This window comes from Dipodomys merriami, unplaced genomic scaffold (genome assembly GCF_024711535.1).
Source record: "Dipodomys merriami isolate MVZ:Mamm:240054 unplaced genomic scaffold, mDipMer1.0.p SCAF_5, whole genome shotgun sequence".
Classification (NCBI taxonomy): Eukaryota; Metazoa; Chordata; class Mammalia; order Rodentia; family Heteromyidae; genus Dipodomys; species Dipodomys merriami.
In genome coordinates this window covers 11,436,659-11,451,477 of record NW_027206068.1, presented here as the reverse complement: position 1 = coordinate 11,451,477, position 14,819 = coordinate 11,436,659, and the positions used below count along the sequence as shown (strand labels likewise).

Here is a 14,819-nt window from a genome sequence, read left to right as displayed (position 1 = left end):
CACAAAATGAATAGAAAAATCATTTTTTTGGGGGGGGGGGGGTCAGTCATGGCCTGAACTCTGGGCCTGGGCGCTGTCCCTCAGCTCTTTAGCTCAAGGCCCGTGCTCTACCACTTGAGCCACAGTGCCACTTCTGGCTTTTTCTGCTTATGTGGTACTGAGGAATCAAACACAGGGCCTCAGGGATGCAAGACAAGCACTCTACCAGAGCCACCTTCCCAGCCCCTATATAAAACTTTTAAGTAGCCAACTCAGAGAGTTAAAGGAAATAGGTGACATATTATATATTTTTATATCTGAAATATTACCATCTCAACAACCAATAAACTGTTTCCCAATTATTTTTACATTCTCTCACACCAAATCCTCAGAATTCCGTGTGTATTTTTACACTTCCTCAATAAGGAATGGCTGCAATTCTAGTGCTGTACCTGTGGCCAGTGGCTACCCAGTACACAGTACAGATGTGAATACTGAAGTCATCCTTCCAGCTTCAGAAATCATCACCTCCCAGCCTTGTTTCCTCTACATTTTCTCCATGTTCATGGGCTATTTATTTTGAAGTAAATCCTAAAAGTCGTTGGGTTCAAATTTCCCTCATTCTGGCTAAGATGTAACTCAGATGCAAAGCACTTGCCTAACAAAGTGCAATGTCCTGGGTTCCATCACCAGTACAAAATAAGAAAAGACCAAAAAAAAAAAGTTTAAAAAAATTCCTCTATTTTCTCTCCACCTCCCCCCCCCCCCGCCCCATTTGTCTCTGTCTCTGTCTTTGTCCATCTCTCCCCCTGCCCAGAATCTATACAGCTGGTTTGTTCAAAGTGAGAGCTCAACAATCAACAATAGGGACTTTTAATGACAAAATTCAGAGTAAGCTCAGTGGTATAGTACCTGCTTAGAATACCCAAGGCCTGGGTTTGAACCCCAACACTGTAGAAAAAAAAAAGACTTTTTGATTACCCCAACCTAATAGTCTTACTTTTACCATACTTCTTTATTCATTCAGCTGTTTAGTACACACTTGTCTTGTGTAATAAGAGAGGTGTGTAATATGATTCTAGTCACACTGTTCTAGCCCAAAGCACAAGAATAATACTCAAATGAACTCCCAGTTGGGTTCCTGGTTACACATGAGAACCTTGTGAGAAAGCTTTATAATATCAGCTCTACCAGCTGATAAATGGATAAATAAAATGTGGGCAGGCTTCAGACAAGTAACTAACAGCTATATAATGGTAGGATAACTGCTTCCTATAAAATAGGTAGGCACAGAGCCTTCTCCAACTCCAACTTGAAGGAAGCTGAGGAAGTCTTCTTAGAAGTCACATTTTAGCTAACGTGATAGGTGACTAGGAATGAGTAAGGCCAATGTGGATAAGGAGGAAAAGATTATGAAGTGGACAAAAAACTGTGCAAACACTGAGAGGCCAACCCCCGCCTGCCCCAACCACATTGCTCTGAGGGCGGGGGTATTGCTAAGCAATAAAAAAATGCCTCCTCTTACAACAGGTATGAACCCTAAAAATAACATGCTAAATGAAAGAAGCCACATACAAAAGGCTATACATTGTAAGTATGACATCATTTATGGAATAGGCAATTCCATAAAATGATAAAACTTTCTAATTAGGGTGAAAGTTGCAAAACTCTATGAATATGCAAAAATCACTACATTGTATACTTCAAATGGGTAAATTGTATATGTAAAATATATCTCAATATAGCTGTTTAAAAAACAGTAACTGAATAAAGTATGCCACATTCACACAATGAAACATTATCCAATTATAAATACAATGAGCGAATGCCTTTAAAAAAAATCTAAGCCAGGGGCCAGTGGCTCATACCTGTAACCCTAGCTACTCAGGAGGCTGAGATCTGAGGATCGAGGTTCACAGCCAGCCTGGGCAGGAAAGTCTGTGAGTCTCTTATCTCCAATAAACCACTAGAAAACCAGAAGTGGCACAGTGGCTCAAGCGGTAGAGTGCTTGCCTTGAGCTGAAGAGTGCAGGGACAGCGCCCAAGCCCACAATTCAAGCCCCACACCCGACAAAAAGAAAAAAAAAATCTAGTCACTGGTCCTCCTCAACCCTAGGTCATTTGATTCCCAAACTCTAGGAGTAGAACCTAATACAGGAAGTTCCTAAGGAATTCTTAATTAATTCTAATGTAAGCCAAAAGAAAAACAGTGGTTTAGGGCAGGCTTCAGACAAATGACTAACAGCTGTATAGTGGCAGGATAACTGCTTCCTATAAAATGTGTAGGGGGCTGGGAAGGTGGCTCAGTGGTAGAGTGCTTGCCTTGCATGCCTAAGGCCCTGGGTTCGATTCCTCAGCACCACATAAGCAAAAAGAAAAAAGCCGGAAGTGGTGCTGTGGCTGAAGTGGTAGAGTGCTAACCTTGAGCTGAAGAGCTGAGGGATAGCACCCAGGCCCAGAGTACAGGCCCCACGACCGGACAAAAATAAAAAAATAAAAAATAAAAAATGTGTAGGCACCAAGCATGCTGCACCTTCTCCAACCCCAACTTGAAGTAGGCTGAGGAAGTCTTCCTAGAAGTGGCATTCCTGCTACCATGTGATAGGCAACTAGGAATGAATGAGGCCAATGTGGGTAAGAAGGAAAAGATTATGAAGTGGACAAGACTGTACAAACACTGAGAAGCCAACATCCCCTCTCCACCACCACCACCACCACCACCACCACCACCACCACCACCACCACACACACACACACACACACACACACACACACACACACACACACACACACACACACACTGCATTGTTCAGTGTGACTGAACAGTGCAAAGGATGACTGACTGGTGTGCTATGAGGCTGGATAGGGAGGCAGAAAGCTGGTTCAAGATGTCCTAAATCTAGTTAAAATGTGAAATATTCATTGAGCTAAAAAAATACAGTCTGAATTCCAGACTGTGTGTATGTATGTGCATGTATGCACGTGTGCATGTGCTGGTCCTGGGCCTTGAATTCAGGACCTAGTTGCTGTTCCTTAACTTTTTTTGCTCAAGACTGGCACTCTACCTAACTTAAGCAACTGCTTTACAGGAGTGAAGCTTTTTGGTGGTTAACTGGAGGTAAGAGTCTTTTGGGATTTTCGGCTTGGTCTGGCTTTGAACTGTAATCCTCAGATCTTAGTTTCCTGAGTAGCTAGGATTACAGGTGTGAGCCAACAGCACACAGCTACTTTTTGTACTTTTAAATTCCCCCATCCTCCGGTCTCATTGTCTTTTGGCCCAGTCCATTTATTTAAATGAATCACCTCCCTTCCCAGATTTTAATGTTTCAAAGGCAGAGTGTATTCCTCATTTTTTTGTCCCATCTACCACTAAGCCACCCATAAATTTTTAATATTTTTTAGGGGGGTCCGGTCGTGGGGCCTGAACTCTGGGCCTGGGCGCTGTCCCTCAGCTCTTCAGCTCAAGGCTAGCGCTCTACCACTTGAGCCACAGCACCACTTCGGCTTTTTTCTTTTTGCTTATGTGGTGCTGAGGAATTGAACCCAGGGCCTCATGCATGCAAGGCAAGCGCTCTACCACTGAGCCACCTTCCCAGCCCCAAATTTTTAATATTATGAGAATGCTTAAAGAAATTTTCTAGGCATGTATAGTATGAAGGGGAGAAAGAGAAAGAAAACTACCTATTAGGGCAGAGGCAAGAAGTCCCTAAGAACTTAAACTAAGATATTACATGGAGCCAGGTGTCCTTGGCTCATGCCTATAATCTTAGCTACTCAGAAGGCTGAGATCTGAGGACAGTGGTTTAAAGCCACACCATGCAGGAAAGTCCATGAGACTATTAGAGTTGTAGCTCAAGTTATAGAGCATGAACCTTGAGCAAAAAAGCTAAGGGACTGCACCCAGGCCCTGAATTCAATCCCCAGTACTAGCCAAAAAAAGAGAGAAAAAGAAAAGAAGAAGAAAGAAAAAAAAAGGGCTGGGAAGGTAGCTCAGTGTTAGAGTGCTTGCCTTGCATGCATGAGGCTCTGGGTTCGATTCTCTAGCACCATATAAGGAGAAAAAGCTGGAAGTGGTGCTGTGGCTCAAGTGGTAGGGTGCTAGCCTTGAGCTGAAGAGCTGAGGGACAGTGCCCAGGCCCAGAGTTCAGGCCCCACAATCGACAAAGAAAAATAAAATAAATAAATAAACATTTAAAAAAAAAAAGAAAAAAAAAGATGTTGCATGGGGCAACAGGAAGAACCCATGCAAAAGACTAAGAAAAGAGCTAGTTTGAGTATGAACAGGATTACAACAGAAGTACTTAGAAAGTCTGTCCAGGGCTGTCAAGGGCTCACACCTATAATCCTAGCTACTCAGGAGGTTGAGATATGAGGATCACAGTTTGAAGCAGACCAGGGCAGAAAAGTCCACGATACTAATTTTCAATTAACCAGCAAAAAGTCACAAGTGGAAGTGTGGCCCAAATGGTAGTCCACTTGTGAGAAAACCAAGAGAAAATGAAGTCTGAGTTCAAGCCCCAGTTAAGGCACACAAATTAAAAGCAAATAACAACAAAAACTAGGATTTTCCGGAGAAGGCCTGAAAGCTGATGAAGTAGATCTAGATAGGAAAGGAATTTGTACTATAAACAACAATCAATTATGCATGGAAGTTTCTTTCATCCTAACAGATTCCACCTTCCACAGTGTCTCATACCCCCCTCATGTCCCTGAGCATTGTACTCCAGCCCTCCTGGGGCTCTCTTGAAATGGAAATGACAATTTAAAAAATACAATCCTGCCAAGAAGCACATTACATATAAAACTGGATTATCCAGACCATTATGCATGGAAAAATATTCTATTAGCTCCAAAACTGGAATGAGGTAGAAAAAAATGCATCTCTAATTCCTTCCCCATGCCCTCTTCTGCATTAGTCCTTTAGGTAGAAACCATGACACTCTTTCCAGACCACTGAACACCATCAGTTTCAATGCAAGAGAGAAAGGACCTGCAATGCCACTGTTTTACTAAAAGGTTATTGCAGAAACTTGAGGAATCCGTGGTTTCTACATATGGAAAAGGTAGAGTTGTTGGCTTCCCAACACTTAACAGGTAGTAAGCAGCTGGGAATGTGGCTTAGTGGTAAAGTACTTGCCTAGCATGCATGAATCCCTGGGTTCCATTCCTCAGTACCATATACATAGAAAAAGCCAGAAGTGGTGCTGTGGCTCAAGTGGTAGAGCGCTAGCCTTGAGCCGAAGAGCTGAGGGACAATGCCCAGGCCCAGAGTTCAGGTCCTATGACCAACAAAAAAAATAAATAAATAAAAAGAAACCACCAGGCCCACAAACCATACACTAAACTACAAAAACTAATGGTAGTTAAAAGACCCCACAGTTCAGAAATGGTACACTTAGACACTCAATCCTGGAACCAGCAAGTGTTCAGCCCAACCTCAGATGGTTTTAATATGTTGTATCATTGGGCTCTATCATTATGGCTTAACATCTAATTAAATGGTGGGGATGGGAGAAGTGCTGGAATAGAGTGGGAAGAAGCTAAGAGTTTAGAGTACAAAAACTAAGTAATGAAATCTTCCTTGCCAATTTACTAGTGACTCTGGACAAATTCCTAAACCTATCCTCAGTTGTTTTTTTCTTCTCATCTGAAAAAAATTAAAGAATGTTACAATGCTGCCTAAGAAGACCTTGAAGATTAAGTGTGACAACCTGTAGCAGCCTGGAAGTATCTGGCCTAGAACCTATTAGCTATTATTGAGACCATAGCCCAGTGATGAAGCAACAGCTTTTGTTTCAAAAAAAAAAAAGCTAATTTGTCTATTCCTTGTACTGGTGAAAACCATATTATAGTTTCTTATAATTGGCCCAGCACAATAAAGAGAAAAAATAAGCTGGGATCCTAGTTTTGCCATGATAACCTTGGGAGGAAAGTTGGTTTATATTCTGAAGTCTTAATTTGTCTTCTGGCTAAAAATACCTTAGCTAAGAAGATTGTTGCAATATGTAATGAGAAAAATTATACAAAGCTCCTAGACTAAATCTTGGTGCTTAGTAGGTTCTCATTGTTCCTTGTTAATTTCCTCAATAGAAAAAAAGATGAAAAATCAAAAACCATGAAAAAGATGAAAATCAAAACCATCTATTTTCATTTGCTCATTCTATAAACATGAGTTGTGGACCTACTGCGTGTCATGACACTGAGGACTCAGTGATGAGCAAGACGGGTAAGGCTTCTGCTTTCTGGCAACTTACATTCTGGTAGAGGAAGGCAGATGGTAAATGAACCAAGACTATTTCAGAGTGATAAGTGCTCTAAGAAACAGCAACTCAGAAGCTGGGTGCAGGTGGCTCATGCCTGTAATCCTAGCTACTCAGTATGCTAAGATGAAGATTATGGTTGGAAGAAAGCCCTGGCAGAAAAGCCTGAGAGATTCTTACCTCTAACCAGCAAAAAGTCAGAAGTGAGCCAGGTACTGGCTCACACTTGTAACCCTAGCTACTCAGGAGGCTGAGATCTGAGGATTGCAGTTCAAACCCCACCCAGGCAGGAAAGTCCAGGTAACCAGAAAACCGGAAGTAGAGCTGTGGTACAAGTGGTAGAGGACTAGCATTGAGCAAAACAGCTCAAGGACACTGCCCAGGCCCACGACTGAGAAAAAGAAAAAAAAAATCAGAAGTGGAGATGTGGCTCAGGGTTGAGTGCAAGCCCCTGTAAGAACACCACTGAAAAAGGAGGAGTAGGGAACAGCAGCAGCCACAAAGAAGACGAGAGGACAGGACCATGTGGAGTTGGTGGACAGGATAAAAAATCAGCTTGGATACGATCCAGGCCCACTGAAAAAATGTCCTTTGGCCAGAAGAGGGACCTCAATTTGTACGACGTTGGGGGGTTAGGACAATTACAAGCCAGACCGACCGCTGACCTACTCCACACCTCCTCTCTGGAGGCTTGTTCTTCTGCAGCTACTTTAAATCATCACTGCATTTAGAACTTAAAGGTCGGTGCGACATCTCTGGGGACTCCAGCGCCCACGGAAAGCGACAACTTTATAACCCCTGGCGATTCCAAGAGTCCGAGAGGAGCGCCCGGAATCAGAACGCGACGCTGCCACCCCAGACGGCTGCAAATGCCCTCCCGCCGGGGCGCCTGGAAGCCCGACGGGGCGGTGGCTCTGGATGTCCAGGTCAGGCACCTGTGAGGGAGCCCGGCTAGCGTGGCGCCCGCAACGACGGAGTCCACCCGCGGATGTGGTACCGAAGCTTCGCGGCGGGTCGGGTTTCCTGGGCCTCCCGCGCTGGCGCAGCGCCTGCGGTCGCCCGGGACGGCTCAGCCGCTCCACGCCGAGTCCGCCCGCGCCCAGGCTCTGCGCCGCGCACGGCTACTTCCGGCGGTCAACCCCCCGCCAGGCTGTCCTTCGAAGGGCAGAACCCCAGGGTGGGTACCCCGGGTCACCCCCAGAGGAAGGGAGCGGTGGCAGCCACCCAAGGCGACCTCCCCGGCCCGGGCGGTGCCTCGCCCGCTCCCCGGGACGCCGCACCTCAGCGCTTCGAGACCCCCGCGGCACGCCAGCACCATTCAGACGGGACCCCACGCCGCTTACCAGCGCACTCGGCCCGCGAGGAAGGGAGACCGCCTCGTTCCCGGGTGCCCAGCCCCGGGCTTCGCCCCCCGATCTCGGCGGGGGCAGACCGGACCTCTCCAGTCCCCGAGCAACGGCGCAGCTGACAGTTCTCGCACCAGCCGCAGGAAACGGGAATGAAGGGACGCCACTCGCGGGTGCACTGCGGAGCGGGAGACCGCGCGGCTCCCAGGTCGCCGCCCGCCCGCCCGCGCCGCGACTGCGCCGCGACCGCGCGACCAGTTCCCAGTACTTTGCCCAAGAACTTCGCGCGCGCCTCCCGGCGAGCAGCCTGAGCCGCCGAGACAGGGGCGGGAGCGAGTGGGAGGAGCCTGCGCCCACCCAGGGGGCGGGTCCACCTAGGGAGGGCGGGAGAGACGGCAGAGTGACCTCCACATCCGCCAATGAGGAGCCACGCCTGGGAAGGAGGTGGGGCTAAGCCGGAGAAATCCTTGACGCGTCAGGAGAGTTGCGACCTGGGGCTTGGGATGGGTAGAAAGGGCGGCGCGCGCTGGGGCGGTGGGGAGCCCCGGGCTCCCAGTGGCCCAGCCCTGCGTCTGTGTGCCCGTAGGCGCTGCATGAGTGTTAGCCGCACGGTGTTTCAAAAGGAAGGAAATGCGGGCTGCGCATGAGGGTTGGTTTAAAGTGAAGGTTCACTCCACGGATTGCAAAAGGCAGGCTTAGGCCGGGGAGGGGGATGCCTCGAGAGCGCGTGGGCAGGTGGCCAGGGGAGGACGGTGGGCGCCCGGTGTGGACGCCCGGCTCGGAGGCGGTGGCCAGGCCTCCGGAGACCGTGGTGCCGGTGGGTGGAGGCTCGGGAGGGGGGGGGGGGGGGAAATGTTCGTACTGTTCTTGCAGGTTCCGGGCGGGGCGAGCGGTGCAACTAAAACGCTGGAGCTTGTAGGTGGCCGCCGGTGGCTCACACGTGAAATCTTAGATACTCTAGAGGCCGAGATCTGAGGATCGTGGTTCGAAGCCAGCTAGAGCAGGAAAGTCCTTGAGACTTGGATCTCTAACGAGCAAAAAGTCGGAAGTGAGGTATGGCTCAAGTGGTAGAGTGCCAGATAAGTGGAAAAAGCTAAGAGACAGTCCCCAGGCCCTGAGTTCAAGTCCTAGTACCTCCAACACTCAGAGAGAGAGAGTGAGACAGTCCCCAGGCCCTGAGTTCAAGTCCTAGTACCTCCAACACATAGATAGATAGATAGATAGATAGATAGATAGATAGATAGATAGATAGATAGATAGATAGATAGATAGATTCAGGAGCTCCTTGCTAGACAGCAATATCAATCTGGCTTGTCTGCCTACTGGAGCCTGGACCCTCTGAACCCTTGCTTGAACACAAGCCACTGCTAATTAGACTATAGTGGGCAGGACAGAAAGGAACTAAGGAGCGCTTGTTAAGTACCATTGTGTGTCAGGAGCAAGTGTGGTCTTGCACCTGTGATTAGGGTACACAAATTTTCTGACCTCACTAAGCTCGCATTTTAGTGGGGAGGCAGACAATCAACAAAAGAATATACTGCTATAAACACTGCTGCTGAAAAACACTGCTGCAGAAAACACTGAAAATGCTGCTGAACTGTGAGTGTGGATCTGAGGGCAGAGCTTTCAGAAGTGAAGCTGTGCCCTGGGGCTTCTCAGAGGAGGTGGCTTCCGCGCAGTTCTCTGAAGCTCAAAAAGGAGCGGCCACACTCTGTCTCAGGAAGAGCTTTCCAAGCCCTGAGAAGAGCAAAAACAAAGTATTCCTCATTTCTGAAGACCCATCACCCAGCTGGCAATGCATGGAACTCGCTAGGCTAGGCTTCTGGCTACACACTACCCATTCCAGAAAGCTCAGTTCCTTTCCCAATCGCCACCTGCAGCCGTTGCTGCATCTTCAGTCTCCGAATTAACCCCGAATTAAAGTTTCTTTCCTAAACTCTGCTATCCACATTTCATTCATTCACTTGGTCCTCTGCTTTGGAGAACCTTTACAGTCACAAGAGTGCATGGGACTGTCTGCTTTGCTTCTGGCAAGAGCTGGGGGAAGGTGCTACCGAATGAACTGGCTGGCGCTGCTGTCTACGTTGGCACACGAACTGGGCTGCAGGCTGCAAACTATGCTGCAGAGGATCCTAAACGGCTCCCATCAACACTCGTGAACATTCTGGCCCAAGTCAAACCATTCCACCTGAATGCAAGGGAACACCTTGCCCACCCCAAATTGTGTTGCCTGCGTTGCTCACTACCTTCTCTTTTTTAGTAACCCTTCAGAAAGAAGCCAGCATTGCCTTCCCACTCCCTGCCCCTACCTCACTCAAGTTCATTTCTTTCCTTTCTGGTTTTGTTTTGTCGGTCATGGGGTTTGAACTCTGTCCCTCAACTCTTCAACTCAAGGCTAGCGCTCTACCACTTGAGCCACAGAGCCACTTCCGGTTTTCGGGTGGTTTATTGGAGATAAGAATCTCACCAACTTTCCTGCCTGGCTGGCTTTGAACCTAAGCTTACTGAGTATCTAGGATTACAGGCTTGAGCCACAGGCGCCCAGCTTCTTTTCTTTTTTTTCCCCATCTCCATTTTTTACCACCATCACCCTGATTCATTTTTCTGCAGATTGGCCTTTAATATAAAAGAAATTTCTTTCATTGTTTAGCATCTAGTTCTTGACCTTTTGTTTTTTCCAATTTCTTCCAAACAGTCGTGTGTGTGTGTGTGTGTGTGTGTGTGTGTGTGTGTGTGTGTGTTTCTCTACTGACACAGGCCCTTAATTAGACAGGATGGAAAAGTTATTCATATTCAGATTGTGTCTTGCCTCCAGGAAAGAGGAATCTTACCATATCTCTTCATTTTCATTTCCTCTTCTAAATAAGCTTCCAGGCACTCCGGCTCCCACATTCAAAAGGGGGAAAATTTAAAGTTGAAACCCACGCAGAGCTAATTATTCTTGAAAAACTTGTTAATGTTCTAAAATTAGCTTTCTCCTGGAGTTTTATTTTAAAGCAATGATCTGGCTGTACTAGAAGATGTACTAGAAGAATCAATGGTTGCATAGTAAAAGTTTCTAGAGCCCTTTTTTGAATTGTTAAACACTTACATCTTAGTAGACATTTTCACTGTGGGAATAAATTTGTCTGCAGTTGGCTGAGGGATGTTAATTAGCATCTGAACTTTATAGAAGATAAGCCAGAACTACTTAAGTTTGCATATCTTGGTAGATAAAGGAAGCTGATTGCAATAGAATATAGACATGAACTATAGAGTCTAGAATCAGAACACCTGGCTTCCTGTTTTGTCCTATGTATTTCCTGATTCTGAGATCCCTTCCCTACTCTGTAAACTAGAAATAGTAATTTGCACCTAATGGGCTACAGGAAGAGTCTGACCATCTGAAAACACCTACCACCTAGCCTAGCACAGAGTTCTCAACTTCAAGTGGTAACATTTAGGCCAGATAATTATGGGAGAAGAGGCTTTCCTGTAAATTTAATGCATCTCTGCCCTCTCCCCACTAACTGCAGGTAGCCCTTTCTTTTTCTACTTGTAACAACCAAAAATGTCTCCAGACACCATCAGATATCTGCTGGAGGGTAAAATCACCTGTCTGAGAACCCCTGGCGTACACATAGCAGATACTCAGGGACTGGACTGCATGGAGGATGACATAGCTCCGTTTGTTTACTGCTTCTCCCTTCCCTGCCTTGTGTCAGAAACTATTAAGTCAAGGCTAGCTTCCTCACCCAGTTCAAATAAAACCTCAGAATCCTTAACACTGCTACAGAAAACCACTAGTGATAGATCAGAGTCAGCAAAGAAGTGGATTCTGAACTACCATCCTAGGGCTAGAGGGCCTTTAAGATCCTAATACCCTTCAGTGTTTGGGAATGGTAACAACAAATGAATGGAACTAGCCTATCATTTCATGGAGGAATAGGGGACCAGCCCTGAGAGCTTCAGCATTTTGACCATAATTATACGGGCCCTGAAGCTGGAGTTCGTCTCCCCAGACGCAGTTCTCTTTTCCCACATCCATCACATCACATCCTCCTAGGGGAGACACAGAAAGCATTTCTCTGGAGCAGAGATGTACACACTCCTACTCCTCTCCCTCCTTCACTTTCAACTGGGGAAATGAATCAAACTATTCCATTGCATTATGAACACCTCAAAACCAAACTTCAGAAAGTGCTAGTCAACTCAAGACAAGAGCTGTGCAAGAATTCAACCACTCCTGGAATTAAATATAGGTTAATTTCCTGCATGGTATAAGGAACCATTCTTAGCAGGTACTTGAAGAGCTAAAAAGATGAAGCAGTGAGTGTTCTTGCCCTTGTTGCTTTTACAGTTTCATCTATGGGGCAGATCAAATATGGGTATAAATAACTACAGTGCAAACTAAAGAATAGAAAATGTCCTAAAAGAGGTACTAAAAATGTGTTCAGAGAAGGGAGAGATTATTTTGAGAACTAGGAGCAGAGAGTCACTTCCTACATGCCTTTGTTGACATTTTTAACTTTTGATAAAAGATAATTGTGTTTATTATACTAAAGTCATCCTCATAAAGGAAGTTGCCACACTGTTAGGTTTCCTAGTTCAGAGACAGTTCCTGCTTAATGTAACTGGTTATCTATCATCAGTGCACCTAAGATCATAGTTCATTCTAATTGTGAGTCATTTTTATCAGATATTTAAATTTTCTGGGATGTTCTAGATAGTTCCCCTTTAGGAAAAATAAGATAGCTTTTTTCCAAGCAAATATTTGACAGAGGCAGTTTCTTAAGCATGATCATATCTTAGGAGCATATGTGTAAAAAAAGGAACATATTGGGGCTGAAGGAGATCAGAGTTATACACAAATCACTGAACAGATTTTCCTTCAGGACTGAACAACCTCAGGAGTCTGGCAGAGCATTTCATTAGGTACTAACTCTAAAGCACATGCATGTCCTGTGCTGTAAATACAAAGTGTAGTAATAGCTCACAAGTAGTAATCATTTCTGTGTCCGGCACTGAGATGTCAAGATTCATACTGATTTGGCCTACCTGTCAAATTAGAAAGATTTGGCATAAATACCAGGACTGTACTCTTTCTGTTGTAAGGCACACCAGCAAAATGTATGCTAGAAATCCCGTTGTTCTTCCTTATTATCTCATTTCCAAATTCATGTTTTATATAAATAAGTCTGATTTGTACATTACAATCTCCACTGCAAATCTAGTTGCAAGAGAGGCAAGGCAATTGAATCTTGTCTTTCCATCCTCTGAGCAAACAGAAGGCATACTAGAGGGAAGTTGAGTTAGAAATCGAGTGAGACAAGCCACAGCATCCACCATATCTTCTCAGAAGAAAAAATGTATACTATATCATCTTTAATGTTTCCTCTTTTTTTTCTGTCAGTCATGGGGCTTGAACTCTGGGCCTGGGTGGCACTTTCCCTCAGTTCTTCAGCTCAAGGCTAGCTCACTACCACTTGAGCCATAGCACCACTTCCTGTTTTCTGGTAGTTAATTGAAGATAAGCGTCTTACGGACTTTTCTGGCTAGCTTTGAGCCAGGATCCTCAGATCTCAGCCTCCTGAATAGCTAGGATTACAGGCCTGAGCCACAGGCACTTGGCCTGTTTCCATTTTCATAGAGTAAGCTAGAAGGCTTAAGAAGGCCTAGTTCTTCCTGTAACTTACTTTATTATGTACCAGTGTTATCACATTGGTCCAAGTCACCATCATCTCGTGCCTAAAACACTGTAAGAATAGAAACTACATTATACTCCATATTACATTATACTCCCTTCTCTGAAATGGTTTTCTTTAAACCCAAATTTGATCATAAAACCTATTATTCTTTTTTAATAAGTTTTTATTGTGAAAATACTGTACAGAGAGGTTACAGTTATATGAGCAAGGTAATGAGTGTGTTTCTTATCAAGCATTGTTGCCTCCTCCTTTGTTTTTTCCCTCCCACCTTCACAACTACATTCCCCTCTTCCCCCACAAATTGTAAAGTTCGTTTTTTCAACATAGCATCTTGTACATCTCATTGTTTCAATGGGTCAACCTGTATCCCTATTTAAACATTTTGTTTTTGCTCTTCCCCTCCCCAAATTATACCAACATTAAATACAGTGAAAACAGGGGTTATACTATGGAGGAGAGACATACAAAGCAACAAAAAAATCACCATGGTACCTTCTAAATACATTAGAAACAATAGCAAGAGAGCTGGGAAGGTGGCTCAGTGGTAGAGCACTTGCCTTGCATGCATGGGGCCCTGGGTTTGATTCCTCAGCACCACATAAGCAGGGGAAAAAAAATGGAAGTGGCCCTGTGGCTCAAGTGGTAGAGTGCTAGCCTTGAGCTGAAGAGCTGAGGGACAGCGCCCAGGCCCAGAGTTCAGGCCCCACCACCAGACCCCAAAAAAAAAAAAAAAAAAAGAAACAATAGCAAGAAAGAAAAAACCATTTGTGTCCCTATCAAGGTTCATTTTGCTTAAGTTCATCTTATCTTGTCATATGTACATAGTTTTTCACCTTTTCTACTTGTCCCAGACATATACTAGTTATTGCAAATAAGGGAAACCATGGGACCTATGTTTCTTTGGGCCTGGCTTACTTCACTTAATATAATTTTTTCCAAGTCTTTCCATTTCCTAACAAATGGGGCGATGTCATTCTTTCTGATGGAGGCATAGAATTCCATTAAAACCTATCATTCTTAAGAAAAAGACACAATTACTTCTTCTTGTTCCACCTGAACCCTTCTTCGTTCCTCCTTCTTCACACTGGTCTGCTCCAGGACTTTGTTCCTTTCTGACCTATGGTTTTGGTACACGCTGTTCTTCTATCTTCATTGAGTTATGCTGACTCATTCGTTAGGGATGGACATCTTCCCTGACTCTCATGATCAGATATGTATTGCTCTGGGTGCAATGGTGGCAGAGGGAGCAGTATTTGTCTGTTAGGGAAATATTTGCTTTAGTAGCACCTATCACAGTTGTAGTTATATTTATTTTGTGATTAAAAACATTCGTTTCTGTCTTTCAAGTGGATTATAGGTGCCACAAGATGCCACCTTATTTTGTGTGTTCTAACACCCAATGCTCATGCACAATACTGGCCTCCCACTCTTCTTTAACTTTTGCACTCATGCTGGTACTTTTTCTCTTGACCTGCACCTACACTTCTGGCTTTTTGGTGGTTAATTGAATACGAGAGCCTCATAGATTTTCCTGCCCAGACTGGCTT

General features: G+C 45.1%; 1 protein-coding gene across 4 annotated transcripts in view; it reads right to left on the bottom strand.

Moving 5' to 3' along the window:
- The window catches only part of Osbpl3 (oxysterol binding protein like 3), a 190,416-nt gene extending 182,573 nt beyond the window's left edge, over window positions 1–7,843 (bottom strand). For all 4 annotated transcript variants that reach the window (XM_069996070.1, XM_069996073.1, XM_069996072.1 and 1 more), the window contains exon 1: window positions 7,583–7,843. The gene's annotated coding sequence lies outside the window, so the exon portion shown is untranslated. The remainder of the gene's footprint in view (window positions 1–7,582) is intronic.
- Window positions 7,844–14,819: the final 6,976 nt, after the last annotated feature.